Source organism: Schistocerca serialis, chromosome 3 (genome assembly GCF_023864345.2).
Source record: "Schistocerca serialis cubense isolate TAMUIC-IGC-003099 chromosome 3, iqSchSeri2.2, whole genome shotgun sequence".
In the NCBI taxonomy this organism is placed as follows: domain Eukaryota; kingdom Metazoa; phylum Arthropoda; class Insecta; order Orthoptera; family Acrididae; genus Schistocerca; species Schistocerca serialis.
In genome coordinates, this window is record NC_064640.1 from 747,703,944 (window position 1) to 747,727,001 (window position 23,058).

The window sequence follows — 23,058 nt, forward strand, 5'->3', positions numbered from 1 at the left end:
AGAGCAGAAGGGAGAGCGGGACTAGTACGTGCTGCCGCTTTTTTCGTTAGTGACAAAAGAAATAGAGTCTGTCCTATCAAGTGTGGGTAGCTGACCTCCGAAGATTAAGTCGGAAGTGGATTTATTTGTGCTAATTATGAAGTAATTCTGAAGGTGGCAGGGGTAAAATACAGGGAGCGAAAGGCTATTTACAATTTGTATAGAAACCAGATGGCAGTTATAAGAGTCGAGGGACATGAAAGGGAAGCAGTGGTTGGGAAGGGAGTGAGACAGGGTTGTAGCCTCTCCTCGATGTTATTCAATCTGTACATTGAGCAAGCAGTAAAGGAAACAAAAGAAAAATTCAGAGTAGGAATTAAAATCCATGGAGAAGAAATAAAAACTTTGAGGTTCGCCGATGACATTGTAATTCTGTCAGAGACAGCAAAGGACTGAGAAGAGCAGTTGAACGGAATGGACAGTGTCTTGAAAGGAGGATATAAGATGAACATCAACAAGAGCAAAACGAGGATAATGGAATGTAGTCGAATTAAGTCGGGTGATGCTGAGGGAATTAGATTAGGAAATGAGACACTTAAAGTAGTAAAGGAGTTTTGCTATTTGGGGGCAAAATAACTGATGATGGTCGAAGTAGAGAGGATATAAAATGTAGACTGGCAATGGCAAGGAAATCGTTTCTGAAGAAGAGAAATTTGTTAACATCGAGTATAGATTTAAGTATCAGGAAGCCGTTTCTGAAAGTATACGTATGGAGTGTAGCCATGTATGGAAGTGAAACATGGACGATAACTAGTTTGGACAAGAAGAGAATAGAAGCTTTCGAAATGTGGTGCTACAGAAGAATGCTGAAGATAAGGTGGGTAGATCACGTAACTAATGAGGAGGTATTGAATAGGATTGGGGAGAAGAGAAGTTTGTGGCACAACTTGACTATAAGATGGGATCGGTTGGTAGGACATGTTCTGAGGCATCAAGGGATCACCAGTTTAGTATTGGAGGGCAGCGTGGAGGGTAAAAATCGTAGAGGGAGACCAAGAAATGAATACATTACACAGATACAGAAGGATGTAGGTTGCAGTAGGTACTGGGAGATGAAGAAGCTTGCACAGGATAGAGTAGCATGGAGAGCTGCATCAAACCAGTCTCAGGACTGAAGAACACAACAACAATTGTAAACAGTGATACGCCGACTCTTTTATTTGCGACGTCGTTGAACGTTCCGTTCCGGACAGAGGTGTGTCGGGAAGCGTTGCGTTTAGAAGATTCTACAGTCGACGAGGTTCTGGCTATCGCTCACGGATTCGAAGTGCCCCAGGCTGTGATTGATCAGCTGGAGGATGCATTGGACGCAACGTCGGTGCGCCCAGTTCCACGGCAGAGGCGCTGTTCCCCGACACTCACCCTGCTCATCCTGTTCGCACCGTTCGCAATCGGACCCTTTTCTGACGCAGGTTCCCCTCGTGTGCCGATTGTTTCGTGCGCATGCCCGTCGTCGCTTCCCCCATCGGGAGACAGTGTGCGGCTCACAATAAATACGGCCACGTGGCAGCTATTTGTTGTAGCTGCCCGCGCAGCCAGCCACTCTGGCGTGGGGGAGGTTCACAGTGTTCGGGTGCGCATAGAAAGCGGGTTCCCTGCGCAGGGGGGGCCAGCGCGAGTCTAACTGACCCAGCGGGGGAAAATACCGCTTGTTATCTAACGAGGTAGCACACAATGGCAGCCGGGTAGCGGCGCCATCTGCCTGCCGGCAAACCGGAATGAGATTCCTTGCCCGCTTTCGGCGCACCTGTAGCGACGCGCTTCGGTAAAAAAAGAAAAAAAATAATTTCTACGTCACTTATAGCTTTAGTCAGCTTCATGGTGAAATTCCCATCATCTCCCTCATGGTCATACTGTGATAACTGGACTTACGTAAGACAGTGTGCGAAACTCGAACAAATTCGGAATCAAAAGTATGGGTTGCCATGATTTTGCGTTTGGTCCACATTAAATCACAGGTTGTTGCGCATGAAATTTAGCTGAGATATTGAATTTTTCTTTAGACGTGGGAGGAGGTCTCTCTTCAATCTCGAGAAAATGGACTTCATGCGTTACGTTCATTTCAACAAAAACTGCATATAAGTGACTACCAAAACAAAGGCGTGATCCTGTCACAGCAGAGCCACTCTGGCTGAGCCGGAAATACACGATCGGATTATTGTTGGAATGGCAACTGCTTGGATCAGAACTACCGCACAACGTTGTTATTGCGATTGTAAAGAAATTATTGTTAAAAAAATATTCGTACCCTCACGGTGTAGCTTAATAAAAACTAGCTTTCCATTTACGCCTGTAATCCTTAAGTTTTTTCATTATCTTTTGGTTTGGCGAAATAAGTTAAATTTAACGTGGCATGTACCGTATGCGTCACTCAAAACTCTTCACTGATGACACCCTCAAGATAAAAAGTTTAACAAGTCAGATGAAAATAAATCGCTAATATCCTTGCAATTCCAGGGGAATCCTGCAATAACCCGGTGTATCGTTAACAATGAACGGCTGGGACCGAAACTACCAAAGGATTTTATTTTGACACTTCAGTTATGTTTGAAATGTGAAAAAGTACACCAAATAACGTGCCATCTTTCCGTCCTATCCCTGTAGAATGACCGAATGAATCTGTTTACTACAAATATGTTTTCAGCCATCAGTGACAATGGCTCAAGTGGTTCAAGTGGCTCTAAGCACTATGAGACTTAACTTCTGAGGTCATCAGTCCCCTAGAACTTAGAACTACTTAAACCTAACTAACCTAAGGACATCACACACATCCATGCCCGAGACAGGATTCGAACCTGCGACCGTAGCGGTCGCGCGGTTCCAGACTGTAGCGCCTAGAACCGCTCGGCCATCAGTGACAGTGACTTTGAAGACTAGTTGGCAAGATTCCGCAAGTAGTCAAAGTGTTCACAGCTTCAGAGTTACGAGTTTTATTGAGTCAGTTCTACGCCGTAGAAAAATTGGAGCACTGCCCTATTAGAAACAACACCGAGTGAGGTGGCTCAGGGTTACGAAATATCGTAGTCGTTAATTTACGAACCGTCTCAAACTACTCATCAAAGTTTAAATAATTATGAATCTATCCTTAACACATGAAAAGGTAATTGAGGTAAAATACTTCACCGCTTCACTCTGAATGGGGACAGGAACACAAATGTGGTAAACTATTTGCTGCGAATTTCCATATTTCTCAGATGAACAGGGAGAAAGTCCCTTGGTAAGTTTCCCCTCCATTCGTTCACTATTAAAAATACTAACTACAGGATTCCGCCGAAACTGCAACATAAATAGCGATTTCTTTGAATTGTTAACCATTTCTCATTGGAAGAAGCATCAGTTATAAGTAACGGCTACATCTCTCTTGTTGACAAGTTTAATTTATTATGTAAATTGAAGGTAGAGGAGGAAGGAAAGCAGCTGATATCAGCTACGTCGAGACTTTGTGCGGAATCGGCGGAGACGAGTGAAAATGTGTCTCTAACCCGGGATCACCTGCTTAATAAGTAATTGCTATAACCAATACGCCATCCGGACACAGTGCTTAATGCAAGTACAAGGACTATGTCGGCACGCTCGCCGGCCAATCCACATTTCCACCTAACGTATCCGAATTTCCCCGAATATGTCCTCCATGCTTGCTAATTTTATAGTCCCGCTTGGGGGTCAACAGATATTGTGCATCTGCACTGAAGGCTGTGGAGTCATTGCCCATAGAGGTCAATCAATTATATGACTGTGTGGTGTCTGGTCTTTCGGACATGCTAAAACACAGTATAAATTGCACAAACTCACCTTGCAATAGCTACTGCGACAGAATCTTGAAATAGAGTTTCTTATTAAACAAGCAATAGGCGACCAGAGAGGTCAATATCTTACAGAAAACCTCATGTGTAGCTTTTAAGTAACGTAAGAGAAGAGATTTCACGTTTATTTTTATACTACGAGGGCTATGCCGAAAGTGTTTAGCAGAATGTGTGAAAAAAATTTATTTGCAAAAAAACCTTTACAACTTTTCAAAATGATCTCCATTAGCATGTATACATTTTTCCATTCTCTGAAACCACTTAGAAAATGTGTCAGTCAAAGCTTCTTTTGGGATGTCACTTAGTGCACTCTCATACGGTGCAATGGCCTCTTCATCTGATGAAAACCGCTGCCCTCGAATTTTTTCCTTAGACTTAGGAAACAGAAAGAAGTCGCGGGGGGCCAGGTCAGGTGAATAGGGGGGATGGGGTAACACTCGCACTTTTTCCTTCTCCAGAAAGTCCATCGTTCTGGCAGCCCTGTGCGCAGATGCATTGTCGTGATGCAGCAGAAGGTGCCCACTCTTGGACTTTGGATGCTGTGACTTCCATGTGGCGATGACTTTTGGAAGAGAATCGTTCACGTACCATTCAGCATTGACTGTACAACATGGGTTCAAGGTCACAGAGGTGAGATGCGCGATCTTTGTGAAACAAGTTGCCAACATCTTTTTTGCAGAGCTCCGACTTTATTGAACTTTTGTAGGTGGTTCCTCCCCTGGAAAGTACCACACAGAAGACTGTCTCTTCGTTTCAGGGTCATAATGGTAGACCCACGTTTCATCACCTGTGACGATGTTGTAGGTGCCTTGGGACTTCCCTCCATTGAATTTTTCGAGCAAGAAATGACCCTAGTCCACTCTCGCCTCCTTTTAGCTTTCTGTCAGGGAATGTGGCACCCAACGGGCACATCTCTTAGTAAGGCCTAAGTGACTATGAACGATGTTCTGTCCTGCTGTTGATCCAATATTTAGGGTCCCTTCAATGTCGCAAAATGTAAAATGTGGATCGTCTTTGATCATTTTCCTCACAGCATCAATGTTTTCTGGAGTCACAGCTGTTGCTGGCCGACCGGGACGAGGTTCATCTTCAGTTGACTGCCGACCCCTCGAAAACTCGCGAAACCAATTTCCAACTGTGGCACTAGAAGGGGAAGCTTCACCAAAACCATGCAGCAAAGAAGAATGGCATTCTTCGGCACTTAAACCCCTTTTTATAATCGTAAAAAATCGCGGCGCGACAGCTCCATCCTGCACCGTCTCTGAATCAGCACTACCTGCCCTTTCTTACCGCGCTGTGGGGGGATCGCCGCTAGCCAGGGGCTGCGCGCGCACGTCCCAAAGTCGAAAAATATCTCTCTTTCGAATGAAAACAACCCCATTGTCCTCCGCCTAACGGTTTACGGGCTGCTAAAAACTTTCGGCATAGCCCTCGTATCTAATTCTCTTTTAATTAGATAGTGGCCGAGCGGTTCTAGGCGCTACAGTCTGGAACCGCGCGACCGCTACGGTCGCAGGTTCGAATCCTGCCTCGGGCATGGATGTGTGTGGTGTCTTTAGGTTAGTTAGGTTTAAGTAGTTCTAAGTTCTAGGGGACTGATGACCACAGAAGTTAAGTCCCATAGTGCTGAGAGCCATTTGAACCATTAGCTAGTGATAACTTCTTTAAACAAATATAATACTGTACTGAAAAAAATATTGAATATCAACTGTAGCTTCGGTTGCATCACCGTGGATAAGAAAATTCCGTATGTTAATCATATAGCAAAATACTCTCCTTTGTGTGCTATAATTTGCCAAAATCTTGTTTAGACATCTCTAACGGTTTAGGAGACAGGAATTTTATGAATATTTCATTCTTACGCCCGTGCGGTCGGGAGTGAAAGTCCTACATAAAATCCGTTTTTTCCAGGCTGGAGATACGAGGGTCGTTCTATAAGTAATGCAAACACATTTTTTTTTCCTCAGAAAATATTTATTGTTAAGAGTCAGAATGTGGTGACAATATACATCACCATGTCTTGTCCATGTCCTATTCTTCTACGTAGTCTCCAACACGTTCTACGGCCGTACGCCAACGTTGTGGAAGAGCAGGTATTCCCTGCTGGTAAAAGCTCTTGTCCTGTTGGCGTAGCCACGTTTTCACTGCATGGCTGACACTCTCGTCATCTTCAAAGTGTGTTCCCCATGGAGAATCTTTAAGCGGCCCAAAGAGATGGAAATCCGAGGGTGCCAGGTCTGGAGTGTAGAGTGTATGAGGCAATGATATCGCATCCAATTTGGAGATGTCTTCCCGGGTTCTCAGACTCGCGTGTGGGTCTGCATTATCGTGTTGGAGCAAGATTTCTGCTGGATTCTTGTCCGACCGAACACGTCGGAAACGGTTCTTGAGTTCATTCACAGCCTTCACGTATGCCTCTGAATTGATGGTTGCCCCTCTTGGCATCACCTCCACGAGAATGGCGCCATCACAATCGCAGAAGACCATGACTTTTCCGGTAGAGGTGGTTGTCTTGAATTTCTTCTTTTGTGGTGAATGAGGATGATGCCACTCCACGGACTGCCTTTTCGTTTCTGGAGCAAAGTCTTGCACCCAGCTTTCGTCTCCTGTAACGATCCGTGACAGAAAGGCCTCACCGTCGGTCTCATAACGCTCCAATAATTCATATGAAATGGTCTTTCTTCGAAACTTGTGGTCCACTTTGAGCATTCGTGGAACCCATCGTGAGCACCTCTTTGAATATCCGAGAGTCTCGACCATTGCAGACGCAGTTCCAATGGTGACCGACAACTGTAGAGCCAATTGTCGAGTTACGATGCGCCTGTCAGCACGAATAATGGCATCCGCACTATTCAGCATGTCTGGAGCAGTGGCTGTGACAGGACGTCCCGAGCGTGGTTGATCATGGAGTTCGATTTTTGTATTTCCTGAGGCTGTAACTTTCTGTACCCATCGCCAAACTCTACTCAAATGGTTCAAATGGCTCTGAGCACTATGGGACTTAACATCTGAGGTCATCAGTCCCTTAGAACTTAGAACTACTTAAACCTAACTAACCTAAGGACATCACACACATCCATGCCCGAGGCAGGATTCGAACCTGCGACCGTGGCGGTCGCGCGGTTCCAGACTGAAGCACCTAGAACCGCTCGGCCACACCGGCCGGCCCCAAACTCTACTCCTAGCAACAGCGGCATCGCCATACACTGCACACAAACGTTTATGGATGTTCACAACCGTTTCTTTTTCTGCGCACAAGAATTCAATAACAGCACGCTGCTTTTAACGTAAGTCGTATGTAGACGCCATTTTGACTCTGTATTACGGCTCTGCCATCTGTCAGAGCGGATCGAAACATCACCGGCGCACAGAACAAACATCAACTGTGAAGCACCAACAAGGACGTTTGTCTACGATATTAATGGCTTTTTAATAAAATGTGGAGCATTACTTACTGAACGATACTCGTAGATACGACATGACCATTAGTGAGATGATGAGCATTTCACCATCAAGCTGACATATACAGCTACATATAACGTAAAAATCATGTACTTAATAGCTGCTGTTAAATCGTGAGACTGTAGAGCTAACGAGCGCGCTTGGCGTTCTACTCGCAATGGCAGTGCTCCACCTTGACGAGTAGGCTAATCAGCGTTCTGTGCGCATCCATAGGCACGTAAAGTTGCGCTGGACAGCGCGGCGATTTGGCATGCAGACTACCGGTTTTCTTTGTTCTTACACTAACACCGGTGCAGGGGCAGGAACTCAGCGTTCCCAGCAAGATCTGTATTGAGTAGCAAATTCAGCGAGAGCTGTTTCTTCTTCACGTCGTTACCGAGGCTTCTCTCCTGACTCTTAAGACATATCATCACTTGTCGCCCTGCTCTTCCCTCTACAAATCGTTTGCTCGGTTACAGCTATCAGCCGATTCATGTTAAAAAACCAGTTCACGATCGACGTCGAGTATTAGCATGAGCCGCGCGCGGTAGCCGAGCGGTCTCAGGCGCCTTGTTACGGTCCGCGCGGCTCCCCCCGTCGGAGATTCGAGTCCTCTCTCGGGCATGGGTGTGTGTGTTGTCCTTAGCGTAAGTCAGTTTAAATTAGATTAAGTAGTGTGCAAGCTTAGGGACCAATGACCTCAGCAGTTTGGTCCCTTAAGACCTTACCACAAATTTCCAAATTTCCCATCAGCATGACGAGAGGGCGACCATGTTTTTGGCCGTCAACAGTGCGACATCAGAAAACATTCACGGTATTTGCGTTTCAAATTCAGGCTGCTGCTCATCTCGCTTCCATTCCCATTCCGTTCGAGGCGTTGTACGACTTTTGCCATGACTTCAGGACTGTTTCCGCCTAGACTGTATGCTACAAAAGACTAAGAGGCTTACATCATCCTTAAACCGTCTACCGATCCCAAATTTTGTCGTGCTTGGCCTTCTCCTTATTCTGTACGACCGGCTGTCAAGGAAGAACTGCACGGGTTGTGTGGTCTAGGCATCACTGAACCCGTTTCTTCCCGCCAGTGGGCTACGCCTCTGGTTATTATTTGTAAGCCTATGAGGGATTTTGAGTGCACCGTTAACGCCCAATCGATTAGTTGCTACCCTATTCCCCGGCCCGAAGAATTACTCGCGAAACTGGCGGGCGGTGAATTTTTCGAAAATTGACTTGGCAGAGGCGTACCTGCAGCTTCGTCTGGCTCCGCATCTTTCCTGGGAATGGAGTGACCCAAGGGACCCCTTCCAGCGAGAGGAGCCCAAGGAGACTTACACTTTTCCAGCTGAGAAGTGGGGACTGGTGTTCTCGATGGTTGGGGGGACAGTGCTCCCAAGGTAGGTGGTGCGGCAGCAACAGGGAGGGAAGTGCCCCCATCATCAAGGGGGCAGGTGTAGTCTTCTGACTCTGAGAGCCGACTGGAATTCGCAGAACTGATGGGGCTACAACTGTTCTCGTAGCGGCGGCATAAGAGGAGGTCATAGCCACAGGATGTAGGCGCTCAGATTTCCTCTAGGCCTCAGTGTAGGTCAGTCGGTCCAGGGTCTTGTATTTTATGATTTTCGTTTCTCGCTGTAAAATCCTGCAGTCTGGTGAGGAAGAGGACGATTCTCTCCGCAGTTGACACAGATGGGAGTCAGAGCACACGGAGTATTGGGATGGAATGGACGTCCACAATCTCGACATGTGATGCTGGAAGTACAGTGGGAAGACATATGGCCGAACTTCCAGCACTTAAACCACCACTTTGGTGGAGGGATAAATGGCTTGACATCACAGAGGTAGACCATCACCTTGACCTTCTCGGGTAATCTGTCACCCTCGAAGGCCATGATGAAGGCACCAGTGGCAACCTGATTATCCCTCAGACTCTAATGGACGTGCCGGACAAAATGAACTCCTCGTCACTCTAAGTTGGCGCGCAGCTCGTCGTCGGACTGCAAAAGGAGGTCCCTGTGAAATGTAATACTCTGGACCATATTTAAGCTCTTATGAGGCCTAACGGTAACGGAAATATCGCCCAGCTTGTCACAAGCGAGTAATGCCCATGACTGGGCAGAGGATGCCGTTTTAATCAAGACTGACCCTGGCCGCATTTTGGACATGCCCTACACCTCCCCAAACTTGTCCACTGAATGCTCTACAAAAAACTGAAGCTTCATCGAGACAAAGGAGTCCCCATCAGCTCTCGTACATACAAGGTACCAGGGCGAATAAGGTTCGCTGCAATCCTTAGCCTGGCGTTCCTCCCATGGTGTGACCAGGAAGGGGGAACGATTTAGAATCATTCTTCCTTGCACTGTACTGAGTCTTGGAACGCTTACAGACTGGTGGCGTTTGATCACCGGTAAGTGATGACGTGGTACGGTTCATCGCGCGTCATCCACCCTGATGCCACCCACTCCAACCAGGGGCCCTCCCCACGGGCGCCACCCAGCCACAGCAAAGGCCACCTGGCAGGATGGCCATTGCCGGGAGTCCCGATGCCCCAGGGTGACGGGCATCTACTCCCTGGCATACGTGGGGAGTTAACGGTGCAAGCATCAGCAGAGTGATTCCTGTGTAGTCAGGGGGCTACAACCAACAGGGTACATGGCGGTCCCACCAAAACAGACTGGCTACTGTGCTGGATATGAGGTGCAAAGAATTCCATGGTCCTCGTCGGTACAGAAAACGACACTTCAGAGTGGGTGGAGGAATACGCACCCAGGAAGGTGTCCTTACTCAAGAGATGGAGGATGAGCGGGATTGCAATGCCACGACGAGAAAGTGGGCTAAAGGTCTCAATGCACGATGGACACGATGCACCATGTAAGGCGCCCTTCCCCAATTGGCTCGCTTTTCGGGAACATTTTGAAAAATGGAGGTCCCCTGTAGGGGGACATTTCCGATACTTATCGAAAAAAATCTAAAAACCGAAAGGTGTGAGACACCTTTTAGTCGCCTCTTACGAAAGGCAGGAATACCTCGGGCCTATTCTAACCCCCGGGTCCTCAGGGGGGCCGTTTGAAGAGCTGTTGTGCCAACCGCCAGACAAAACTTCGTCTTTTGTCACTGTGCGCGGGATTAAATGATAGTTTAATGTACATGATAGAGTGGGAGGTGGACAAAATTGACAGACCATCTAGAGAAATTTAAAGACTGCAGATGTCTGTGAGACACGTCGTGCGAAGAGTGTAGCAACACAGACACAGAAATGAAGCTCTTGTTTAATTTCTTACCAGATCCATAATGGTTTCACGTGGCACATTGAGTAAAAGATATTTTATGAATAAGAAGTCCGTAGCCACTGTGAATTTCGGTTTTTAGGTTTCATTTCCGATACTTATCGAAAAAAAATCTAAAAACCGAAATACGGATTAGATTGAATATTCGATACTTGTCGGACGCAAAGCCTAAAAACCGAAATACAGACAGTCAATTGACGTTTATTCATAAAATACACTTGCTTCATGGTTAAGCTTTAAAATACAGCCTATATCCGAGCCTTCTGCTGTGAAGAGTAAAGTTTGGGATTCTTACAATTGTAACAGTTGCCAAATGATTCAGTTCTTACATATCTGTTGTGTTTATTAGATGATGTAGCTACCACCATTTGTGGTCTTCTGATTTGAAATGAGTTTCTTAAGCTTACGGGGCATCTTTTACGCTACATACATATATGACTTCAATTTTACATGGACATAGCTTTTATTATTGATTTTGCTTTACCATGATGTTATAGTTGCCTGAGGAAATTCGAGGTCCTCATAGCTTCTGCGGTAATATTTCTGACTTTACAGCCGTCATACTCAGCTACAAGAACTTCTTCTTAGCGCAGTTGAGAAGGCAGCAGTGGGACGATGACGTAATGTGGTGTGAGGTAAAGATGATAGTTGGTTTGTTCGGTACGGGTATTGCGAAAAAGCCAGCCTAAATTGTGGTCCTCCTCCGCGATTGGCTGCTGCGTTCGGAAGTAGCGTGCCGAAGTTATAAATTTTGTTATTAATATTCATCATCATCATCATCATCATTTAAGACTGATTATGCCTTTCAGCGTTCAGTCTGGAGCATAGCCCCCTTATAAAATTCCTCCATGATCCCCTATTCAGTGCTAACATTGGTGCCTCTTCTGATGTTAAACCTGTTACTTCAAAATCATTCTTAACCAAATCCAGGTACCTTCTCCTTGGTCTGCCCCGACTCCTCCTACCCTCTACTGCTGAACCCATGAGTCTCTTGGGTAACCTTGCTTCTCCCATGCGTGTAACATGACCCCACCATCTAAGCCTGTTCGCCCTGACTGCTACATCTATAGAGTTCATTTCCAGTTTTTCTTTGATTTCCTCATTGTGGACACCCTCCTGCCATTGTTCCCATCTACTAGTACCTGCTATCATCCTAGCTACTTTCATATCCGTAACCTCAACCTTGTTGATAAGGTAACCTGAATCCACCCAGCTTTCGCTCCCATACAACAAAGTTGGTCGAAAGATTGAACGGTGCACAGATAGCTTAGTCTTGGTACTGACTTCCTTCTTGCAGAAGAGAGTAGATCGTAGCTGAGCGCTCACTGCATTAGCTTTGCTACACCTCGCTTCCAGTTCTTTCACTATGTTGCCATCCTGTGAGAATATGCATCCTAAGTACTTGAAACCGTCCACCTGTTCTAACTTTGTTTCTCCTATTTGGGACTCAATCCGTTTATATTTCTTTCCCACTGACATTACTTTCGTTTTGGAGATGCTAATCTTCATACCATAGTCCTTACATTTCTGATATAGCTCTGAAATATTACTTTGCAAACTTTCAATCGAATCTGCCATCACAACTAAGTCATCCGCATATGCAAGACTGCTTATTTTGTGTTCACATATCTTAATCTCACCCAGCCAGTCTATTGTTTTCAACATATGATCCATAAATAATACGAACAACAGTGGAGACAGGTTGCAGCCTTGTCTTACCCCTGAAATTACTCTGAACCATGAACTCAATTTACCGTCAACTCTAACTGCTGCCTGACTATCCATGTAAACACCTTTAATTGCTTGCAAAAGATTGCCTCCTATTCCATAATCTCGTAGAACAGACAATAACTTCCTCCTAGGAACCCGGTCATATGCCTTTTCTAGGTCTATAAAGCATAGATACAATTCCCTGTTCCACTCATGACACTTCTCCATTATTTGCCGCAAGCTAAAGATCTGGTCTTGACAACCTCTAAGAGGCCTAAACCCACACTGATTTTTATCCAATTGGTCCTCAACTAATACTCGCACTTTCCTTTCGACAATACCTGAGAAGATTTTAACCACAACGCTGATTAAAGAGATACCTCTGTAGTTGTTACAATCTTTTCTGTTTCCATGTTTAAAGATTGGTGTGATTACTGCTTTTGTCCAGTCTGATGGAACCTGTCCCGACTCCCAGGCCATTTCAATTATCCTGTGTAGCCATTTAAGACCTGACATTCCACTGTATTTGATGAGTTCCGACTTAATTTCATCCACCCCAGCTGCTTTATTGCACTGCAATCTATTGACCATTTTCTCCACTTCCTCAAATGTGATCCTATTTCCATCATCATTCCTATCCCATTCTACTTCGAAATCTGAAACATTACTAATCGGATTTTCACCTACATTGAGCAACTCTTCAAAATATTCCCTCCATCTGCCCAAGGCATCCACAGGATTCACCAGCATTTTTCCTGACCTGTCCAAAATACTTGTCATTTCCTTCTTACCTCCCTTTCGAAGACTGCTAATTACACTCCAGAATGGTTTTCCAGCAGCTTGACCCATAGTCTCCAACCTGTTTCCAAAGTCTTCCCAAGGTTTCTTCTTGGATGCTGCAATTATCTGTTTGGCTTTGTTTCTTTCTTCAACATAACTTTATCTGTTTACCTGAGTTCTAGTATGTAGCCATTTTTGATACGCCTTCTTTTTCCTTTTACAGGCTGCCTTGACTGTGTCATTCCACCAAGCTGTTTGCTTCATCCTACTTTTACACACTACTGTTCCAAGACATTCTTTAGCCACTTCTAGTACTGTGTCCCTGTACCTTGTCCATCCCTTTTCCAATGACTGTAATTGACTACATTCAACTAACTGGTACCTTTCTGAGATCGCTGTTATGTACTTGTGCCTGATTTCCTTATCCTGAAGTTTCTCCACTCTTATCCTCCTACATATGGACCTGACCTCCTACACTTTCCGCCTCACAATCCCAATTTCACTGCAGATTAAATAATGATCAGTGTCATCAAAGAATCCCCTGAATACACGTGTGTCCCTCACAGCCTTCCTGAATTCCTGATCTGTTATTATATAGTCAATGACAGATCTGGTTCCCCTGCCTTCCCAAGTATACCGGTGAATGTTCTTATGTTTAAAAAATGAGTTTGTGATTACTAAGCTCATACTGGCACAGAAATCCAAGAGTTATTTCCCGTTCCTGTTGGCATCCATATCCTCTCCAAATTTACCCATAACCTTTTCATACCCTTCTGTTCGATTTCCAATTCTGGCATTAAAATCACCCATGAGCAGAACACTGTCCTTGTCCTTTACTCTAACAACTACATCACTGAGTGCCTCATAAAAACTATCCATCTTATCTTGATCTGTCCCTTCACAATGCGAATATACTGACACAATCCTAATTTTCTTTCTAGACACTGTCAAATCTATCCACATCAGTCGTTCGTTTACATACCTTATTGCAACTACGCTGGGTTCCATTTCTCTCCTGATGTAAAGCCCTACACCCCATTGTGCTATTCCTGCTTTGACTACTGACAGGTAGACCTTGTATTCTCCCATTTCCTCTTCTTTCTCACCCCTTACCCGAATGTCACTAACAGCAGTTTTAGAGATGGGACTCCGTCACCTCCAAAGGTCCGAGGCATTTTGCTCTGATTGTTGCCAGCATCATATTTAAAGTACCAGGGAAGCAGGTTGCTAGCCTTACTTGCCCCGAGTCCCGTTGAGTTTTACCCCTAACGGTTGAGGGACTAACCGATGGATTTGGTAGTCTTTGCCGTATGAGCACAAAGGTGACCACAACTCAGAATATGTCCGAGATGCCCAGCCTTATTCCAAAGTAACTGGTATCCCGATTGTCGGGACCACTTACTTGGCCACTCATACGTTGCCCGTGGTTCATGAACTAGGACATGACTACAGGAACCTACACCATTATTAATATTAGAAAAACTAAATAGTGAATTTACTTTCATTTCATATAAAAGCTGTTCTCAATAGCAAGTTATCATTCCACTATTTCAAAAGTGTTAATTACATTAACCAGCGGAATAATAGGCCTAAACAATAGCCGAACGAAAAGGCACACGAAGCACTTCGGAGATCTTCGGATCGAACCTAACTTGGAAGACGAACGAAGTGGTTCGGGTACAGGATCAGAGCTGGTTCGGCAGCCTCGATGGATGGACAGACATGGGATCTCCCGCGGTCGGTGTCAGTTAAGACTTTATTAGCCATTTTAAGTGGACATGTAAGTGAGAACAATTTGACAGTAATTACGCAAATACGCAGTTCATTGTTTTGTTTTTATTAAAGTCTGAAGACTGGACATTATCCGTGACTCAAAGTGTAAAATAACTGTGCAGTTTCTTGTATTCTGCTAATAAAAAGGGAGCGGCATCACGTTTAGAGAAACCAATTTAAAATTAATTTATGTACACAATACTAGTTCCTCGCTAACAGTTTATTACAGCCTCAAGACAACGAATTCAGGACCTGTTTTCTGCGCGTGGCACAAAAACTATAGAGGACTGCATGTTGGTGAACATTATTCAGAACTTAGCATTCCACTCAAGGCGATGGAAGCAACTAGGCGCCTGACGTGTACTGCAATCTTAATACAAATGAGATCAGTGGCACGTCATCTGTATCATGAAAGAAATATCGGTGTAAATCATGAATAGGAAGTACTGAAGTGCTACGTGAATAAAAGTTAACTCTGTGTACGCAGTCCATGGGATTACGTTATAAACGCCCCCTTAAGATTCTTCATGCTACGAGAGCCGCAGCATGCACAGGAGCGCGAGCCATCTGTGTCAACTTCAGCACATCACAAGAGCGGAGTTGGCAGCTAACAGCGCAGCCCGCAGCACTTGAGAATCAGTGCTTGTACGCCGAGAAAGAAAAGTAGTGTAAGTGTTGCGCTTGCATATAGCCGTCTTAAGATTTGAAACTGGAACATTAGTATTGGCAAAATGTCAGGGGAAAAGGAAGTGACATACGCTCTCAGTAGTAGAGAAGGAGTTCAGTCGCAGCGATATTCAGCAAGATCTGCAGCGTATAGGCACTTGGTGCAGGGAGTGGCAACTGACCCTAAACATAGAAAAATGTAATGTATTGCGAATACATAGAAAGAAGGATCCTTTATTGTATGATTATATGATAGCGGAACAAACACTGGTAGCAGTTACTTCTGTAAAATATCTGGGTGTTGTGTCTAGACAAGACAGCCTAGACACAATGAGAGGAAGCCGAAAGGCACGCGCTTAAACTCACGCAGGCTGGCGTGAGGTCTGAAACAGGATACGTAATGAATGCTATAAAGAAAAGTACGTAGCTTCTGGAATACTTAACTTTAATCCACATTTGTAGAACATCGCTCTTGATGACACATTAATAGAATCTCAATATCAATTGAATACGGCGCCTTGCTAGGTCGTAGCAAATGTAGCTGAAGGCTATGCTAACTATCGTCTCGGCAAATGAGAGCGTATTTGTCAGTGAACCGTTCCTTGCAAAGTCGGCTGTACAACTGGGGCGAGTGCTAGACAGTCTCTCTCGACCTGCCGTGTGGTGGCACTCGGTCTGCTATCACTGACAGTGGCGACACGCGGGTCCGGCGCATACTAATGGACCGCGGCCGATTTAAAGGCTACCACCTAGCAAGTGTGGTGTCTGGCGGTGACACCACACTGGGAGTATGCGTACGGAACGATTTGAAGTGGTATGATCATATAAAATTAATTGTTGAGATTCATTGCGAGAGTCCTTAGAAAATGTAGTCCATCAACAAAGGAGGTGGCTTACAAAACACTCGTTCGACCTATACTTGAGTATTGCTCATCAGTGTGGGATCCGTATTAGGTCGGGTTGACAGAGGAGATAGAGAAGATCCAAAGAAGAGCGGCGCGTTTTGTCACAGGGTTATTTGGTAAGCGTGATAGCGTTACGGAGATGTTTAGCAAACTCAAGTGGCAGACTCTGCAAGAGAGGCGCTCTGCATCGCGGTGTAGCTTGCTGTCCAGGTTTCGAGAGGGTGCGTACCGAATATATTGCTTCCCCCTACTTATACCTCCCGAGGAGATCACGAATGTAAAATTAGAGAGATTCGAGCGCGCACGGAGGCTTTCCGTCAGTCGTTCTTCCCGCGAACCATACGCGACTGGAACCGGAAAGGGAGGTAATGACAGTGGCACGTAAAGTGCCCTCCGCCACACACCGTTGGGTGGCTTGCGGAGTATAAATGTAGATGTAGAATAGTAATGTCGACCCCGCGGGTCAGATACAAGTAAATGGTATTGAAGTCAAATATGGGTTTAATGGTATGTCAAATGTAGTCGAAAATAATTCATGCAACAGCGTAGATTCAAACTCTGATGGCGAATCCGAAATAGTAAATTTAATAACCAATGATCTCATTGAGCATTCTGACGTATCCATGAATAGTTTCACTAGAAATGTAGAGTTAACGAATAATGAGGACAGTGAGAATGTAGATTTAGTGGCAAACAACAGTAATGTAAACCCAGGATATGTAATACCTTGTCAAAATGACTGACGTCGACATTACTAAAGAGCCAGCAGAGGAGTTATGTACATCAAGTCAAGGTACAGCTTTAGCTGACACTTGAATAACTCTGGATGATCTCTATACAAAATTAATTTTGCAAGAACAAAAAGAAGCGCAAAATAAAATAGATAAGGGTTAAAGGAAGTTAATGTGGGAATAGCTCAACGCTAAGCTCAGTGCACTGGAACAAAAGGTTGCAAATCTCGAAGCTAAAACTGCGGGATGTTGCAAGAATATAGTTTATGAAAAAAAAAGAATGGGGTAAAAAATTAGAGTTTTGTAAGTCAGAAAGAAACCAAAAGGTTGATCATGAAATCAGGAAGTTAAATAAGGATTTGCAGGATCAAAATGGTGCAATACAAAAAACAATCACAATAGAACTGTAAGGAAGCTATCAAGGCAGTTAATGATAAACATAGAATACACTGGAATAATTTACAAAGTATCAAAAACGATCATGAAATATTTAGTCGTAGTATTTCACATGTAGAAGACGCTTGTAACGGCAACAGAAGTACGATCCAGGGTAAACTGAGAGAAATAAAGCAAAAAGTGTTTACTGAGACACATTAGAAAATCGAGTTAAACAAAGTGCGTCGAAATTTGGTGTGAACAAGAAAGGTATTATTCATGTACGTGACGTAGCAGATCACGCTAATGTGTATAAATTCCGTCATTTCTGTAGTTACGGAACCATAGATCCAGTAGCCTTCATTAGACAGTCTGAGGGGGTCATTCCTGAAAACGTGACTCAACAACAACAACAAAAAAACAAATTTGCTGTCAGCAGATTAGAAGGAGAAGTAAAATAATCGGGAACAGCGAGTCAGTAGCACATGTAAACATATAAAGAATTCGTTCAAGCATTCTTGAATCAATACTGGTCTTACAGCACACAAAATAGAGTGAGACGTGAATAGTTGAGAACAGAAGGTTTGATGGTAAAAATGCCATTTTACCACAAATGGATAGGAGTAAAGTATTAGAAGATCTTGTACCAAAGTTCAATGGCGTCAAGATATTAATAAACATAGACTTGACGCCAGCTTCTGTCAGAGGCCGCTAGCAAAAAATGGTCAAAGGTATACTGCATTTGTTCACGGGAGACAAAGTTATCAGCTCAGTTTTAGGAAGCATCACATTGGGGTAGATTACGTGGCTGAATTTGAGGAAGCTGTGAATGATGAGCATCATTCTACTACGGAAATAACGCCATTACATTTATTGGATGAAATGTCGACCAGTGACACGAGAAAATATGACTCAGTGGGCAATGGCGTTCTTTGTATTGCTAGGTAACTGACAGCATACTTCATATTTTTCCTGCTGTTAATTCTTCCCCTTCTTTCATTCAGAACTACATCTGGCTTCTTTAACATCGGATAAGGCTGTGATCGAAACAAAAACAATGATAAACCACTCCGTGGTAGGATGTAAACAGTGGCGTTGTTTATAAACAGCCAAAATCAAAACAAAACATTTTGTATTATACACTCCTGGAAATTGAAATAAGAACACCGTGAATTCATTGTCCCAGGAAGGGGAAACTTTATTGACACATTCCTGGGGTCAGATACATCACATGATCACACTGACAGAACCACAGGCACATAGACACAGGCAACAGAGCATGCACAATGTCGGCACTAGTACAGTGTATATCCACCTTTCGCAGCAATGCAGGCTGCTATTCTCCCATGGAGACGATCGTAGAGATGCTGGATGTAGTCCTGTGGAACGGCTTGCCATGCCATTTCCACCTGCCGCCTCAGTTGGACCAGCGTTCGTGCTGGACGTGCAGACCGCGTGAGACGACGCTTCATCCAGTCCCAAACATGCTCAATGGGGGACAGATCCGGAGATCTTGCTGGCCAGGGTAGTTGACTTACACCTTCTAGAGCACATTGGGTGGCACGGGATACATGCGGACGTGCATTGTCCTGTTGGAACAGCAAGTTCCCTTGCCGGTCTAGGAATGGTAGAACGATGGGTTCGATGACGGTTTGGATGTACCGTGCACTATTCAGTGTCCCCTCGACGATCACCAGTGGTGTACGGCCAGTGTAGGAGATCGCTCCCCACACCATGATGCCGGGTGTTGGCCCTGTGTGCCTCGGTCGTATGCAGTCCTGATTGTGGCGCTCACCTGCACGGCGCCAAACACGCATACGACCATCATTGGCACCAAGGCAGAAGCGACTCTCATCGCTGAAGACGACACGTCTCCATTCGTCCCTCCATTCACGCCTGTCGCGACACCACTGGAGGCGGGCTGCACGATGTTGGGGCGTGAGCGGAAGACGGCCTAACGGTGTGCGGGACCGTAGCCCAGCTTCATGGAGACGGTTGCGAATGGTCCTCGCCGATACCCCAGGAGCAACAGTATCCCTAATTTGCTGGGAAGTGACGGTGCGGTCCCCTACGGCACTGCGTAGGATCCTACGGTCTTGGCGTGCATCCGTGCGTCGCTGCGGTCCGGTCCCAGGTCGACGGGCACGTGCACCTTCCGCCGACCACTGGCGACAACATCGATGTACTGTGGAGACCTCACGCCCCACGTGTTGAGTAATTCGGCGGTACGTCCACCCGGCCTCCCGCATGCCCACTATACGCCATCGCTCAAAGTCCGTCAACTGCACATACGGTTCACGTCCACGCTGTCGCGGCATGCTACCAGTGTTAAAGACTGCGATGGAGCTCCGTATGCCATGGCAAACTGGCTGACACTGACGGCGGCGGTGCACAAATGCTGCGCAGCTAGCGCCATTCGACGGCCAACACCGCTGTTCCTGGTGTGTCTGCTGTGCCGTGCGTGTGATCATTGCTTGTACAGCCCTCTCGCAGTGTCCGGAGCAAGTATGGTGGGTCTGACACACCGGTGTCAATGTGTTCTTTTTTCCATTTCCAGGAGTGTATATTTCTATTGTAATAGTGTATGAAAATATGTTTATTTAAAACTTGTTTCAACTTATTAGGAAACTAATTTTAGGCATTTTGAGTTGTTACATGGAACTGTACAGGAGCTGTACGCTGAGGTTGGAGATGGGAGAATGAACTGACAGTTGAACTTAACACCAGTTGGGAAAGTGTGGAATTTCACGATGCAAGACCACACTGTGGACAACAGAATCATCAATCTGTTGTGGGCTGGTTGCGTATGTTCTGGTAAAAGGTGTGAGTGCAATATTCTTTTGCCTCCACATATTTGTGAAATACAGGGTGATCAAAAAGTCAGTATAAATTTGAAAACTGAATAAATCACGAAATAATGTAGATAGAGAGGTACAAATTGACACACATGCTTGGAATGACATGGGGTTTTATTAGAACCAAAAAAATACAAAAGTTCAAAAAATGTCCGGCAGATCGCGCTTCATCTGATCAGAATAGCCATAATTAGCATAACAAAGCAAGACAAAGCAAAGATGATGTTCTTTACAGGAAATGCTCAATATGTCCACCATCATCCCTCAATAATAGCTGTAGTCGAGGAATAATGCTGTGAACAACACTGTAAAGCATGTCCAGAGTTATGGTGAGGCATTGGCGTCGGATGTTGTCTTTCAGCATCCCTAGAGATGTCGGTCGATCACGATACACTTGCAACTTCTGGTAACCCCAAAGCCAAAAATCGCACGGACTGTGGTCTGGGGACCTGGGAGGCCAAGCATGACGAGAATGGCGGCTGAGCACACGATCATCACCAAAAGACGCGCGCAAGAGATCTTTCACGCGTCTAGCAATATGGGGTGGAGCGCCATCCCGCATAAACATCGTACGTTCCAGCAGGTGTTTCTCAGCGAAGCTGGGGATGATGCGATTCTGTGACATATCGGCGTATCTCTCACCCGTCACGGTAGCAGTTTTGCTGTCCAGCGCCAACTGTCGGACATTTTGTGAACTTTGTTTTTGTTCTAATAAAACCCCATGTCATTCCAAGCATGTGTGTCAATTTTTACCTCTCTATCTACATTATTCCGTGGTTTACTAAGTTTTCAAATTTATACTGACTTTTTGATCACCCGGTATATAACTGTTGTGACTGCTTTATTTGCGACCATGTGAAGTGGACGTCTTTATGATGCATTCAAATAAAAATAACTGCAGAACAGCATAGTGCCGATATAACAGTGAGGAAAAGGGTGAAGTGTAAAGAATGGCATGACGAAGGCATCTGATGATGCAAATGTTTCATCGAATTGAAAGGACGGCGATGCGCCGATAGTAGAGGTACAGCAATGTAATTACTCATGAGAAATGTGTCATTGAATATAATGAACGGCAATGCGCGATGAAAGGTTAACAGCAGTATAAAATTTTGTGATTGAAATGGGCTAGGGGATAGTGGACTGCCATAGAGAATTTTAGCAGAAATAATAGACTGTAAGTGAACAACTGACCATCAACAACATAAAGGTGCAGAATAATGCTACTTTGAAGATCTTTACTATTACAAGAATAATGTAGTTAGTATAGAAAGTGTAGGTATAGATTAATGATTTTGGAATACAAGGTTGTACATGAATTTATTGAGGATAACAATTGGTATTTTCTAATCACAAAATAATTACGTCATTAATTATATAGATTAATTAGTAATTTGAAAATGAAATAATATAAAGCAGATTCAAGTTCTGAAAAATATTAACGAACCACAAGATTAACGGAATGGTATGGCTCTTGAGAGATGATAACTGAAATATTTATAAAAATCTGAGTAAAAATTTTATTTCCACAATTGAGTGTTGGCTGCGAGAACATCCCAATTTTTGCAAATCTCAGAAGGAAACGGATGTGTAGTATTTGTGGCGTTACAGTTGTCATATTCAGCTACAAGAAGCGCTTCTAAGAGCACCGGAAAAGGTAGCAGTGGGACGATGACGTAATGTGGTGGTAAGTTCCTATGGGACCAAACAGTTGAGGTCATCAGTCCCTAGGCTTACACACTACTTATTCTAATTTAAACTGACTTACGCTAAGAACAACACACACACCCATGGCCGAGGGAGGACTCGAACCTCCCACGGGGGGAAACCACGCGAAGCGTGGCAAAGCTCCTCAGACAGCGCGGCCGCAACGAGCGGCAACGTAATGCGGTGTGAGGTGCCGATGAGAGACGGTTTGTTTGGCACGGGTATCGTGAGAAAGACCCCCTAAATTGTGGTTCTCCTCCGCGATTGGCTGCTGCTTTCGGAAGTAGCGCGCCAAAATGATAAATTTCTTTTACTAATATTACAAAAACTAAAGAGTGAATTACTTGCATTTCATATAAAAGCATCTCTGACTAGCAGGTTATCGTTCCATTATTTCAAAAGTTTTAATTACCAGCAGAATCACAGGCCTAAACAATAGCTAAACGAAAAGGCAGATGAAGCACTTCGGAAATCTTCGGATATGTTCGGATCGCGCCTAACTTGGATGGCGGGCGAAATGGCTCGGCTGTAAGAGCAGCGCTCGTTCGGCAGTCTCGGCGGGTAGACATGTAATCTGCCGCGGTCGGTATTGGTGAAGAACTTAATTAGCAATCTCTGATCATTAGGTAAAAGAGAACAGTGTGATAGTAATTACGCTAATACGCAGGTCATTATTTTGTTTATTTTCGACGAAAGTGTGAAGAACGGAAACTGTGATTAATAAAGTTTACTACAAGTGCGCAGTTTCTCGTATTATGCTGCTAAAAAGCGAGTGACATCCCGTTTAGAGAAACCAGTTCATTATTTGTGATTCTTAAAGTGTACTATAAGTGAAAAAAAGAGTTCAAAATTTATTTATACATCACCAGTTCCTCGCTAACAGTTCATTAGATCCTCAACATGACGGACTCAGGATCTACGTGCTGTTTACTGCGCATGGGACAACTACTATAAAGACTGCAGGTTGGTGCACATTAGTCAGAACTTCC